Source organism: Xenopus laevis, chromosome 2L (assembly GCF_017654675.1).
Source record: "Xenopus laevis strain J_2021 chromosome 2L, Xenopus_laevis_v10.1, whole genome shotgun sequence".
Lineage (NCBI taxonomy): Eukaryota > Metazoa > Chordata > Amphibia > Anura > Pipidae > Xenopus > Xenopus laevis.
This window is the reverse complement of record NC_054373.1, coordinates 135,294,385-135,306,962: the sequence shown is the minus strand read 5'-3', so window position 1 is coordinate 135,306,962 and position 12,578 is coordinate 135,294,385.

Here is a 12,578-nt window from a genome sequence, read left to right as displayed (position 1 = left end):
TTGATTTTTTTACCATATGTATCGGGGCTCATAACATTGAATAATTATAAATTGTATTATTGTTTTTTTACAAAATCTCTAAAATCTTTATTGACTGAATAAATCCCTTTGTTTATTAACAATACTAGAAAAGTAAATAAAAAAAGCATTAACCTTTACAAATGTGAAAACAGCCTTCATACTTGTGATGCAAAAGGAAACAGGTTAATTTCCATAAGGAAATTACTAAGGGGCTGATTCATTAAGGGTCAAATATCGAGGGTTAATTAACGCTCGATATTCGACTAGGAATTGAAATCCTTCGACTTCGAATATCAAAGTCGAAGGATTTAGCGCAAATTCTGCGATCGTACGATCGAAGGATTATTCCTTCGATCGAACGATAAAATCCTTTGATTCGAAGGATTTTAATCCAACGATCGAAGGAATATCCTTCGATCAAAAAAACTTAGGACATTGACTTCGGTAGCTTTTAGCTGCCGAACTAGGGGGTCGAAGTTTTTTTAAAGAGACAGTACTTCGACTATCGAATGGTTGAATAGTCGAACGATTTTTAGTTTGAATCCTTCGATTCGAAGTCGTAGTCGAAGGTCGAAGTAGCCCATTCGATGGTCGAAGTAGCCCAAAAAATACTTCGAAATTCGAAGTTTTTTTACTTCGAATCCTTCACTCGAATTTAGTGAATCGGCCCCTAAATGTGTATAGATAAATACAATATAGATAATACAATCAATATCACAGACATATATGAGGGCAGCACCTGCATTAAACTCATTATTGGTTCTGATATTACTTTATAACAGATATGATTTATTCAAAATTCTTTGCATTTCATTAAGGGGCCCATTTACTTAGTTCGAGTGATGGAATAGAATTAAAAAAAATTATTTTTTTTTGGCTACTTCGACCATCGAATTGGCTACTTCGACCTTCGACTACGAATTTGAATCGGTCAATTCAAACTAAAAACTATTTGCGAACGAATTCAAAAATTCAACTCAACCCTTGATAACCCTGCCAGAAATGTTTTCATTATAGTAAGAGATCGATTTAATGTATGCTAAACATGATATTTTCTCAAATAATTGTAGGAACTCACAATCAGGCTGATATGTTCTTCTACAAATGTGTAGGCATGTGGAGACACCATAGGATCTTTTTAATGTCAAACGTTGATTCCACTTGGCATGCTACCGTAGTCCCTCCTCAAACACAGTAGGAGCTGTAGTTAGTAATGTGCCCCTTTAATTCCCAGCTCTGTGATGTAAAGATTACATTTACCATTTTGTATGATACTTGAGCTTAATTTATCCATCATTTTAAATCGTATATAAATTATCTCAAATAGTAGATAGCAAATGAGAGTTTATTACATTTCCATATTTAACACATATTAATTTACAGCAAACTCAGACTTTGTAAACAATGATGTGTTGTTTAAATGTGTTAATTACATTAAACCTATATAAAAGAATTTCAATTTGCTTAGTCCTGCGTTTAATTGTTAAAAATAATTTTCCATAACCCTATTTTCTATATCTGTTGTATGAATATTAAATTAAATATTGCTAGCAGATTACTTTGTGTTACATTTCAAACTGTTGTTTTTGTTGATTTCTTTATATTTGACAGTAGTTCCACTGTTTAGCTCTTGACTTAGAACTGTAGGTCTTAAGTGCATGCCATAGTCTGCCTTTTTTTATAAACAGAATGGCTCCTCTGGGATTCATCAGAAAAAGCCATTAGTGCACTCCCTGACTTAAAATTGCATGATTCTATAAATCATTTAGCAAAATACTTTTGAAGATGTTTTTGAAGGTTAGATGTGTTATCTAAGAGGCTAACATGAACCTCAACACAAGACTTTATCATTACCCTTTTTGACATTTAATAAAACAAGGATAAAAAAGGCCCTAAGAGAAACAGCTATTGCAGCATCTTCATAAAATGAACTGTTTATTTTATAAATGACCTCTGCTTGAAAACTATACCAGCAAATATTGGTTTGTTTAACTTTGCTCTTGTTGAACAAATTGTAGCAGGATACCGTTAAATACTGTAAAAATATTTGCAAACTAACTATTTTAATAATAAAAGTAATATTAAAATAACATTTAACTTTCCTAAAAATATTTTACATCTGTAAAATACCTATAACTATACCAACATACTGATTTGATATTGTTCCGTAAATTGAGTTAGGATTTCATGTCACTGTACTAGTAACGTGACAAACCCCATTCTTTGTTCTTTCTCTAAAACAGTAACATGGAATATCTAGGGGCAGATTTACTATGTGGTGTAAAAACATTTTTTCTTAGAGTAACTTCCACCAGAACATATTACAAAGGTCTAAAACACTGTAAAATAAAAAAAACAACGGCAAATCTGGCTTTCACATGGTGTGAAATAAAACACACCATTATAAATTAGCCGTTTATTTTCGACAGCTTTTGACACCTTTTTTTGGCAAATGTCATTTTAAGAAGCATAATAAATATGCCCCCTAGTCAATTTTTTGTTGTTGAGAAACATTATATTTTGTTAGTGGCATTTGGGATGATATATTATAAGCAGACTTGATGGTCTCAAGATCTAAAGCTAGTGCTGCTTCAACATTACATATAGTACAAGACGGAGGGGCCCATTTACTTAGTTCGAGTGAAGGAATAGAGGAAAAATAGTTTGAATTTCGAATGTTTTTCTGGCTACTTCGACCATCGAATGGGCTACTTCGACCTTCGACTACGACCTTCGACTTCTAATTGAACGTCGTTCGACTATTCGATAGTCAAAGTACTGTCTCTTTAAAAAAATCTTCAACTCTTCAACTCCCTAGTTCGCCACCTAAAACCTACCGAGGCCAATGTTAGCCTATGGGGAAGGTCCCCATAGGCTTCCTAACAATTTTCTGATCGAAGGAATATCCTTCGATCGATGGATTAAAATCCTTCGAATCATCCGATTAGAAGTATTTAATCGTTTGATCGAACGATTATTCCTTCGATCGTTCGATCGTAGGAATAGCGGTAAATCCTTAGACTTCAATATTCGAAGTCGAAGGATTTTACTTCGACGGTCGAATATCGAGGGTTAATTAACCCTCGATATTCGACCCTAGGTAAATGTGCCCCCAAATGTCATGGAGCAAATTTTTAATAGGTTACATCATAGTGAGAGCTGTGTATGACTTTTTTTTTCATTTTGAAATACAGTGCATAATATGGAGGGGGGTTCTTCCTCAAATATTAACAGTTTCGGAAACTCTGAGCAACATGCGTGTGGGGATCATATTTATTTACTTATACAAATTGTTATACATTCATTTTTAAAGCACCAAGATCTTCTGGAGTGCCAACCTTATGAACTGGGGTGACCATTACAAAAACAATAGAATTACAAAAACAATAAAGCAAACATAAATAAAAACATGAGAACCATGCCTGTGAGAGCTTGAAATGTTAGTAATTCTAATCTAATTACAATATCTGTTTCCCATCTGCTGTTGAATAATATGTTGGCTTGGGGAATAATAATGCTCAAAGTACCATGTATAGCTGCATTATGTAGAACACATTCAAATTGTCTAGAACCTTGTTTACCAGAGTAAATTATTCTGCTCTATTTCTTGGGTAAAATGTTTTGCTGTACTTTTCTATTATCAAACAATCTGTTACCTAAAATACTAACAAGGCATACCCAAATGTGCCTTTCTGTTAATGCTACCATTTGTGGAATTCAGTTTTCAAATAGTATAAAAATTGGTGCAGAACTTCAGTTCTGGATTTCCCTCAGTGAGTAGATGGATGTGTATCTAGAGCCTGGGGTAGTAAAGTACTTAGAGGAGTTAAATAAGGGGGATATGGTGGAATCCTTCGGTGAGGTACTAGCCAGTATGAGAATTAAGATGGCCATACATGAACTAATCCTCAAAGGTACCTTATTATTTGTCAACAGACTCAATAAATACGTAGATACTGTATGAGGTGGCATATAATGCTATTGCTGCCTATCTAACAGCCCACATGATTGGAACAGGAGGAAGTAAAAAAGAGCTGCTGCTCCTCTTGAATTCCTCACCTGCGATGTAACTATTGGTCAGTTTGAAGGTCAGGCATGTTGAAAAATCATATCTTCTGATGCGCCATATCTGCCAGTGTATGGTGCATCTGCAGTTAAGTTTTTCCAGAATGCCGGATCCTAAAACTGAAAAATATCCATAGTACACAGATATGAGTTGGGATCGGTAGGCCTCCTTGCATGCAGGCCCAGATTTGTGGCGAGGCCAAATAGGCCCAGGACTAGGGCGGCACATTTGTTGGGGCGGCATGCTGTCCAGCCGGTATATGGGGAGCATTGGGGACGTGCTGCTCCTTAGAGCTCCGAGCTTGCATGCTGGCGCTCTTGTACCTGCATGAGGTAGTGCAGGCGGGTGCTAGGGCCGTGCGGACTGCGCGGCCTAGGGACACCCGCCCAGCAAATCCGGCACTGCTTGCATGTGCTAAGAATCATATAAAGTTTGTGAATGAACAGCTTCCAAAGCAGCTGCTATAGTAGTAAAAGTGAACTTGGCAGCCTCAAGCCCAAATACAAAGTATTACAGATCTTAGTAACTTTTTGATTACCAAGGGTATTATTGTAGGGGCAGGTAACTATCCCTATGAAATGGCCTTGCACTTCCAGCTAGTGATGGTGATCTGTCCAGTTTTGCTTTGCAGAAAAAAAATTGTGAATTAACCGCAAAATTCGCAAAACAGCGAAAAATTTTCATTGAAGTCAATGGACATCAAAATAATTTTGGTGAGTGTCAAATTAGAAAAAATAGCGAATTTACAGCGAAATTTGCTAAACATCGCATACACGTGACTATTTGGTCCAAATGCATTAAAGTCAATAGGCCTCTGAATAATTTTGACACACAATTTTTTATGAGCACACCAATTTTGACGCAAGTCAATTTTTTTTTGATGCGCCAGATTTTTCGCAGGTGAATTGTTGTGAATTAATTCACTTGTGTCAGTGAAAGTGACCTGGGTTAATACTTGCAGAGCCTTTAAATCTATGTTGCCAGAGGTGCAAGCATTTGTACATATGTATGCTAAGTTATTAATCATAGTTATCAAGTTATTATGTTATTATACATGGAGGCAGATTTATCAAAATTTAAGATTAGAATCTATTTATCTATTTTAGAATCTATTTATCAATGGAGTTCACCATTTTGATAAATATCAGCTTGGCTTGCGGGAAAAAGTTGCGACAAAATCATGCGACAATTTGAATCATACGAATTGTTGATTAATCTTTTTGAGTTGTCACCAGAAAATCTCGACTTTATTGGATTAGTTTACGCAGATCACAATGTCAAGAAACAACTTCATCTGCCATTGACTTCTACATGACCTCGACAGGTTTCAGATGGAGTATTTTCAGATTCAGATCTGCTTTTCAGATTCAGCTTTGTGGTATAATAAATCTATATAAAAAAAAAATTCCCCTCTAAAGATTCAAGTTTTCTCTTAAAAAAATCGACCAGAAAAAATTGAGTTTAATACATTTTCTGTATAGAATGTATGAAATTACAATGCTTGATTCGATAAGTGCTGTAAAACAAAGTACTAGGCTTATATATATATAAAAAAGACAGACATTTACATTGGGCATACTTAAGTATAATCATTGTAAAATGAATTGCTATACATTTAAAATAAAATTGTAGCAAATTTAGCCCTGTAAGCAAAATAAATATCCCCAAGCTATAGTACATGATTGCAATTTAATTAAGGTTTTCATCCAAAGTTTTAATACATGCATTCAGTTTATAAAAGGATTTTGTGGAGTCTGTACCATCTGTCACCTAATTAAAATTCAGTTCGGGAATTACTACAAATTAAATAACATCATTCTCTACAATTTTTTGGTAATCACATTTCATTATGAATGGAATGAAATAACAATATTTAAATGTACACACACACATACACCTGCACACACACCTTTACAAACAGTTGCCAAAATTAAAAAGTTATTAGTTAAGTTGAAATGAATATAATTTATGAGTGGAATTAGATAAAGGACAGGCAAACAGTAAAAAAAAAAACTATGTGATCACATTCTACATTTTATAATATTCTACTTTCTTTATTCGAGTAAGCTTTTGCAATATATTGTAGCTGCATTTTGACATTTTTTAGAAGCTAAACCCATTGAAATGACAGCAACTCAGCACATGCAATTGAATATATATGGCTGATATAAAGGTTTGAGACCAGCAAGGCAACTCTTTAGCAAAGAAGATGAAACACTCAGTAAATATATGATAACACTGCTGTTTGTAGCAATTTCCCAACAAAAAAACTGTTGTGTTACAGATGATTCTATTCAGATTATTCTATCTACAGTATTATACTGTAACACTGCAGATCTTTCTCATATTTTTTTAGGCTGCTATTGGTTCAAATTCAGACTTGTTTTTACAGAGGTTACTTAACACATCAGAATGTTTTCCCAAATATCAAAAAATCAAGTTAAAACACTTCCCCATTTTCCCATACTTGGGAAAATCTGTCATATGTCCATTAAAAATAATAACAATACTTAATATGCCTCCAGCCTCTGGATACTTACAAGTTTTTGTTAGAATTCATAGCAACTAGTCAGATGTTAGATTGGTTGCTTATATATCAGATTTGCCAAAATTGTATATAAGGCTTGTTTCTGATACCACAGTATCAATTTTCAAATACTGTACATGCAGAATTACTATCCCCAATACTAGATATTTAGACAAGGAGGTTAGTTGCCTGCAAAGCTGTCTCCTCTACTGGGGTCAACTAATCTCCTGCAAATGCTTTCCCACCAGCAATAAAGTCACCTGCTTCGCTTCATTTTACAAAGCTGGCCAACTTTTTTTCGAGAAGCAAATTCAGGCCACTTTAGAAAAGAAAAGCACCATACAGCATTTGCAGGAGATTAGTTGCTCACAATAGAGAGGATTTACCACAGGCAACTAACTTTCTCATCTGTCATTTCCCATTAGCTGAAATTCCTTTCTTTGCCCAAAAATACAGACCACCTTCAACCAAAAGTTAGACTGTTTATAATGCAAACAACAGATGTGAACTCAACTGCCAGTTCTGAGTGTGGAATAAGGGCTTTATTTTTAGTTGGGCTACTGTAGCTCTGAAGATACAGTTACAGTAATTTGACAAAGTAAAATCCCCTGACTACTCTGATGTCAGTATCACTTTAAGTATATTATTTTGCAAAGGGACTCTACTTTTATCTACAACATTTTCTAAAACTAAGTTTCAAGGTCACCTTCTCTTCAGGTTTAGAATTCTATTAAAGTACTAAAATGTTATAGTGAAAGCCTGGGGGCAGAATGTCAGTTAACACCAGGCATCTAAATCCAATCAATCCTGCTTCTTATCATGTTTAAATTTATTATCACTATAAACAACTGTACCGATTACACAGTTACGCTTAACCTAATAATGGTCCTCATTTAAAAAAAAAGTAGAATGGTCATAGCTCTGAAAATATATATCAACAACTCAAATCTTTCTGTCACATTTACTTGATATAACCTTGCAAATAAATAGATATTGCTATAATTTGTAGCAGATGTTGTTTTGAAATGCATCGACTCTGGTCTACAAGACTACATACTCTTGGAAAACACAATATAATTCTCAAACGCTATTCCTGTACTATGGTTAAAAGGTTAATGTGGGGTTACCTTCACATTTAACTTTATGATGTGAAATTTATGACTAAAAACTTGTTTTTAAATGTATGCATAGAAAGCTAATTACTGGTTAAACAAAGAGCCAATGAATGTTGAGGAACCAATCCTTCTTAGTACTAAACCAGTTTTGTTTGTATAAACAGAAATAATGTACCTCTATACATCTAGAATCCCCTGTTATTGCTTCAAAAACGTATGCATAAGGGTTTCTTTTTTATGAGCTGTCTATTAAATGGAAATACTGTATACTCCATAATTATTACTATTTACTTTTCCCTCAAAGTTGAGTGTATATTACAAAGAAATGGTGTCAGTAAAAAGTTTAAATTTCATTTTTTTTCTAAAGGTCTAGAAAAAAGCTCTTACCACCTAAATATCGTTTAATGAATCCAATCCCCCGAATGCAGCAAAAGCTTTAACCTGGCATCTCTAGTAACAACAATCTATTGTAACATCCATAATTTTCACTATAGCTCTTGTTTTAAAGGTTAATGGAACATGGCCTTACTACACATGTAAACTGTTTGCTAGGGGAGTAATGATTAAAAAGCTCTACAGATTTTTATATACAAATAAGTATTCATCCTACATATTTTGGCCAAAGTGTGGTATTGACACCTAATTTTTTGCACTGGCAAAAAACTTCTCTACGTGTGCAAATAATGGATTTTTATCATCTCTAGCAGCTGGCCATCTCGAGAATGTAGGGGTAACCCATATTTTATATCCAATATAATGCACTGGAATATGGGTTCTTCTAGCAGCTGGTCAATGCTATGGCATTGGTTAGAGTAGAGTGAATGCTTTAAATTTTTTTGTTTTGTTTTATTGTGTGAGGCATGGGTAAATTTTCTCAAAAATAAAATCTTGTCTTGATGAAAAATATGGCAGAGGTTTATTTTATTTTGCTGATCTCCATAAAAAACAAATAAGCAAAACCCTTACTTAACATGCAAGAATGAGTCAGAATTCCCACCATTCACTGCAGCATTCCCTTTAAATTCCAGGAAATGCTGCTGGTCTGCCTCTTAAGACCACCACACCCAGCTTGATCCCAGGTATAGTAAAACCTCTACCTTTAAAGCTGCACTTGCAATTAAGTTGTATTTTAAAATCCTTAACAGCAATATAGCTTACACTAATGCATTACATTTCTTTTTAACACAAATTAGCAAATTAAATGCAAGGCTCACATGTGCTGAAAGATTTAGAGTAAAGAAAGAAAGTGCATTAGGTGGTCATCAGCCTAATGGAGAAAAGGAAAAGTAACAGAACTGAATTATGACATTCACCGAGCTTAGGTCTTTCAGTCCATGTGAACACTTGCTTTAAAACCAGTGTAACAGATTTTAGTACACATTGCAAACAGAATAAAGAAGTACTTTTCACATCTCTTATTCTCTAATTCTTATAGAGATGTCATCAACGATTCCTGTAAAATCTGAGTCCATAAGAGTTTTTCAAATTTATCACTAAGAATTTGCATCTGTAGCTGATTACATCTATGACTGATGTGGCCCTCAGATGATAAGCTGCCTGTCCTGACCAAACAGAATAATTTAGGAGTGGTGAATATTTTGTTCATATACAGTACGTATATTGTAGGTTTGGTGAAAAAGATCTCATCTTAATTTCTACCTATGATTGGACACCTTGAGGCTAATGACATATAAAGGGTAGAAAATCGTCTCTAAAGTCTGTTCCAGGTTTCTCTACAGACTATAAATGAGTTTTTATAAAATAATTGACAATATTGATTTTTTCCCACTGAATTATTCTTGTTCATAATGCTTTGAAGCAACAAATTTAAATTAATAAAATGCAGCATGAAAATGGCAGTTATCTAACATTCTTTCCCATCAATATTAAAGTTTATCACTACAAGTTAGATTATTTTTATTATTCTTTCAGACCTGTTCAACAGCAGTGTTAAAAAACACGGATGAGTTATTTATTTTTCTACATTTTCTAGTCACACAGGAAAAAATTGGATAAAAAAATACCTACAGTATGTTTTTGGCATGAGAAAAAACATGAAACAATGGGTATTGACTGCAGTGCATTTGGAGCAAGAAAAAACTTACCAAATAAATCTCTATTGACATGGTAGAATGAATTATCGGCAAGGCACTTTAATTTATAATTATAAAACCCATCAAAATAATTTCGGTATCTTTTTAAGATCTAGAAGCTAAAGTTAATTCTTATCAATAGTCATGTGTTTTAGCCCTATACTGTTTTGTTAAAGTATTGGTTGGGTTCATGTTGATTTTAATGTTGTTTGTGGTGTGTCATTTTATCTTAGAAGGATTTGGAATTTCACACTGAGATTCCCTGGGGGGGGGGAGATAAACAACTTTCTATCTGTGCTGTCCCTAAATTGTATATTTGGTAACAAATTAAGGTTGTTTGACTTTACAAAATTAAATGCACACACAATATCTATATACAATAAAAAAAAGTCCACGTATGGAATGTTGTGAAGAGCAGAGCGGCACAGTGCTGAAACACATAATGGCAAATATGACTACCAGCCTATGTAAAGTTTGTAATACAATATTTTTGTTGATGTTGGAAAGATTTTGCATGGTTTTGTAAAAATGTATAACCGAATACCACAGTTTCACTCAATTTAACACAGACTTGAAAAAAATAAGTTAGGAACAGCATCAATCATAAATGAAACGAAGAGCTGTTATAAGAAATTCACCAGCTGAGTAATTATTTATTTCGTTTGTAAGATGAATCTTAATCAAATTCCATCTTAATTCACATTGTTTTGTATATATACTGTATCTTCCATTGTAAAATGAATACACGTGTCTTACATTTATTCATTTATAGTGTAAATTGCTCAGTATGCGACAGGAGAACAAAAAAGCAAGTGTTTGCTCTCAACCTTTATCGTTATCTTCTATACATAGCTTACAGCTATTATGTCAGATATGATGAAGACACCTGTCTACTACAAAATGGAAAGACTTTAAACTACTAATGGGCTGCAACGGATTTGAATTGATACCCTAGAGCTTTATTTTAATGAAAATGCCTTTCCATTATCTACCATTTTCAAAATATATCATTATACTGTCTCAGCGTAGTTGGTGTTTTCTACGGTTGCAGAGTGAAACATGTATTTTTTGGATGGTGAAAAGCAACAGAGAGATTTTATGTAAAACAAACATTATGGGGCAGATTTACTAAAGGGCAAAGTGGCTAATGCTAGTGACGTTTCACCAGAAATTGCATGCGCAGGGACATCGGCAATTCATGAGCACAGGCGTCAATTTGATAGAGAAAGATTCTTTCGCTAGCTTTCGTTCGCACTCTATAGCCAGGTGACTTTTCGCTCTGGCGAAAGGTCGTTACCCTGCAAATTCAGTAAAGAGCGGATTTTACTGAACATTACCTATTTTGCCAAAAATGCAAAATGTAAAATGAATGTTCCATATGATATGAAATGTCTGAAGAAAACCGGTTACCCAAAAAAGTTTGTCAGGACATTTGCAGGCCATTCCGCTTCAAAAAAGGAAAAGTTGCCAGCGTTTTTGGAACTTTAATGCATTTTCGGCACACAGGATATGATGTAAGTGACAGAAGATTGAGGAAGATCTTGCTTCTTTTAAGCACTTCGCATGGTCTGAGGTGGCGAAGTCAACTGTGGTGAAAGAGGTAACGTTCAGTAAAATCCGCACTTTACTGAATTTGTGGAGTAACAACCTTTCGCCAGAGCGAAAAATCACCTGGCATAGAGTGCAAACAGTTTTTTATAGCGAATTGACGCCTGCACCTGTTAGCAAATTGGCAATGTCCCTGCAGATGTGATTTCTGGTGAAAAGTTGCTAACGTAATGTTTGTTTTACATAAAATCTCTCTGTTGCTTTTCACCATCCAAGGAAATACATGTCTCACTCTTCAACCATAGAAAACACCAACTACGTTGAGACAGTATAATGATATATTTTGAAAATGGTAGATAACAGTAAATCTGCCCATAGTCTCTCAACCTACACATTTTTATCATCAAATATGAGTCTTTTTTCCTTATTCATCTTATACTCACAGGCTTACATTTCTAGCAGTTTAATGATTATAGTATTGAAAAATATTCAAACCTACATATGTCTTCTTTACAGACTGAGCAGTCAGCTACAATTTGCAGTATATCACCAGGGCAACTATATGGTGATAATGCCCTGTATGCGTTTTACAAACAAGTGCATCTCCTTCTCTTTGGTTCTTGGAAAGTTGAAGGTAATTGTCACCTGGGTGGTCTCTTGAATGCAAAAGAAAGAGCTTGTCTAAATGATGCTCAAGCTAAAGAGGCACAAAGAATTTTGAGGCTTGTACTTAGTAACTAAGAAGAAGAGGGGTATTCTTGTACTTGACAGTGCTGCATTCTGAAACTTGTGCCACATGTTTACTACGTTTTGCACACTTTCAAGGAAGCATATAACAGATTTTTAATCTACATGTATACTATTTTTTTTTTACTTAATAATAAGATGCCAACTATCATTTTTCATATGTGACATGCACAAAACTAGACACAGCCAACTATTCCTGATATAAATGTGCTGGAACTGCACACGAAAAATGATAGGAATAACAGAAAACAAACAAATATTTAATGTGTTTGTTTGAGTATATGTATATCTATAGCTCTATCAGCTACATATATATATATATATATATATATATATATATATATATATATATATATATATATATATATATATATATATTTTACATTAGTACATTTCTTTATTCAGATCCTATAACAGATTTAGGCACAGTATTATAACATTCAGAACAGATTTTCTATCTA